The sequence below is a fragment of the Myotis lucifugus genome, unplaced genomic scaffold (assembly GCF_000147115.1).
Source record: "Myotis lucifugus unplaced genomic scaffold, Myoluc2.0 scaffold_5634, whole genome shotgun sequence".
Taxonomy (NCBI): Eukaryota; Metazoa; Chordata; class Mammalia; order Chiroptera; family Vespertilionidae; genus Myotis; species Myotis lucifugus.
In genome coordinates, this window is record NW_005876682.1 from 3596 (window position 1) to 6239 (window position 2644).

Consider the following 2644-nt stretch of genomic DNA (forward strand, 5'->3'; position numbering starts at 1 on the left):
CAAAGGGCAGGAGGTCAATCAGCCCGCATGCCAGTGTCACTTACAATAGCAAGTGACATGGTGGGGATGGCAGGAGCCATTTATCTTGCTCTGTTCTTTATGCATATCCCTTGGGATCTCTCCTGCTCCCCTGTCTTCTCACCTTTCGGTACTCCTTCCCTCTGTATCTTTGCCACTGATCTTTCCCATCACGCCCTGCATTTCTTTTACTTATTTTCTCCACCAGAGTTGGATCTTTGTTTTCTTTCATTCCTTCAACTGTGTGCCGCCAACTGTTTGGGGCACAGCAGTGACCCAAATAGACACAATCACCACTCGCATGGAACTTATGTATGGGAGGGTGGTGGGAGACCGAGAGTAAAAATAAATATGTGACATGTTAGAGAGTGATCAGTGCTATAGGGAAAAAAGCATGGAAGGAGGGTGGCCAGGTAGAGGGGCAGGGGGGTTGCTGCTGAAATAGGGCCGTGCAGGAAATTGTCACCCTCGTAGGAGACCTTTGAGGAAAGGCCTGAAGGAGGTGAGGCGTGAGCCAGGCCATGAGCTGGGGGATGGAATGAGTATTCCAGGCAGAGGGAACAGCAAATACAACTTTGCTGAGGCAGGAGTGTGCCTGGAAAGTTCAAGGAAGAGCAAGGACCTGAGACTAGAGTCGCATCTTGACAGCTGTGGTCCTGGTGTGCTAGAGTTCTCGCAGAGAATCTGCTGGCTTCGTTCACTGGCAAGGGCAGTAAGGGCCCCCGGTAGTGCCCAGATCAGAAACATAGCAAAAAAAAAAAGAAAGAAAGGAAGGAAGGAAGAAAAAGAAAGAAAGAGCAAGGAGGCCTTGTGACTGGGCAGAGTAAGCCAGGGGGAGATGGGGGATGTGGCATCGAAGGCCGTTGGGGCTTTCTCCTTATCATCATGCCTTGCCAGCTTCTACTTGACCTGATGCGAGATGGCTCCTGCCCCCACCTCCCATTCCTCTCCTCCCAAATGAAGAGCCCTGGGCAGAGGGAGGATGTGATGGATCCTGTAATTTCCCAGGATCGTATGTAGCCCATTGCACTCTCTCTCACTTTTAAAATAATTCCTCCTTGTGTCTAGTGTCCTTTGAAAAATTTAGTCCGATGTCATCACTGCCCCCATCTGAGACCCTCCCTTTCAAGCCAAATCCATTTCCTCAGCCACGACTCCAATTTTGGGATCTAAAACTGCTTCTTTGTTCACTTCAAGGATTGAGAATCATAAAAAGCCCAGACCGTATTTTCTAGCTCAGGGATTTAATCTCACAAATTACCCTTGGTCTCATTTATGGCAGCTGAGATTCCCTCACTTGCTCACGAACTAAAGGGTAAGGTAAAATATTTCTTTGGGGAGAAATGAGAAGTTGTATTAGTTCCTGGGGTGTGATTGTTAACTGCAGACCTAATGTAATCATCTAGCAATGCCAAGTATCACCCCAGCACTGGCAGAAGTTTATCGATAAATGCAGCATATGTCCTCTTTATGGGATAATAAGAAATTGCCGGTTTTATAAGAAAATATTTTAGGGTTTTCTCAAGGTGGAAAGGACTCAGAAAATCCCTCTTGTTCACATTCATTCAAGACTAGAACCATGAAACAAAAACCGATAAAACAAAGCACCCCGCTATCCTTTGTTCCTAAGAAGCAGTGTCGGAGGGCCTAATTTAATCATTTAGTGCTGTTAAGCAGTAATTAGGTTTCCATGGAGGCAGTGGCTTTAGCCTTGGCAGGATTCTGCTCCTTATTTGCTAGTCTTTTTCCTCCATAGAAAACAGGCTGATAACAATGTTAGTCCCTTTCTCACTTCCAAAGCCCCAGAATCCTAGGGTTTAGGTACCTGACCTGCAAAGGTGGGTGTTGGCCTCTGAGGCCCAGGTGGTTCTGCAAGGGGATTGTCTTCTGGCTGCAGAAACATGAGACAAAATGAGCTGGATGTGCTGCTCAGACTCTCCATGGCACATTGGCTAGGCGTCTGCAATGAGGGGTCGCTGGGTGTTTATGATTGGCGCACCTGCTCTGTGACAGTGGACACACTCTTTCTCTCTCTGAGTGGGAGGTGTGGTTTTTATCTGTTGAGTGGGGATCATATCTATCCTGCAAGAATTAAGCGAGGGAATTCTTGCATTTTCCAGCAGAAACAGCAAGCTCAGAAGACATTCAACACCCAGTGCCCTTCTGCCCTTTCTCTCTATAATCGTACCTGCCTGACTCCCTGTAGATAGCAACAAATAAGCCATGTATCCAAATGTGCTTTGAAAAGAAATAACATTATCGACTGCTTTATATTTGCTGAGCTACCCAATACATAGACACGTCCCCTGTATATTCTGGGTGTGAAAAGAAGGGGGTTTTTATTTCCTCATTTGGTCTTTCTCCTCAATGGCTCTTCTTTCCAAAACCAGAGATTATTGAGGCTCGTGGCTGACCAGAATCCCTTAATTACCTACCCCAGCGTCCCAGTTCTGAGCCTCTAGCTCAGCCGTGGGCAAACTATGGCCCGCGGGCCAGATCCAGCCCATTTGAAATGAATAAAACTAAAAAAAAAAAAAGACCGTACCCTTTTATGTAATGATGTTTACTTTGAATTTATATTAGTTCACACAAACACTCCATTCATGCTTTTGTTCCGGCCCTCCAG

At 46.4% G+C, this 2644-nt stretch overlaps 1 non-coding gene across 1 annotated transcript; it reads left to right on the forward strand.

Moving 5' to 3' along the window:
* The first annotated feature begins 639 nt into the window (after positions 1–639).
* On the forward strand, positions 640–767 carry LOC111824747. The gene has a single exon (XR_002827829.1). It is a non-coding gene; the product is annotated as a small nucleolar RNA SNORA3/SNORA45 family (small nucleolar RNA).
* Positions 768–2644: the final 1877 nt, after the last annotated feature.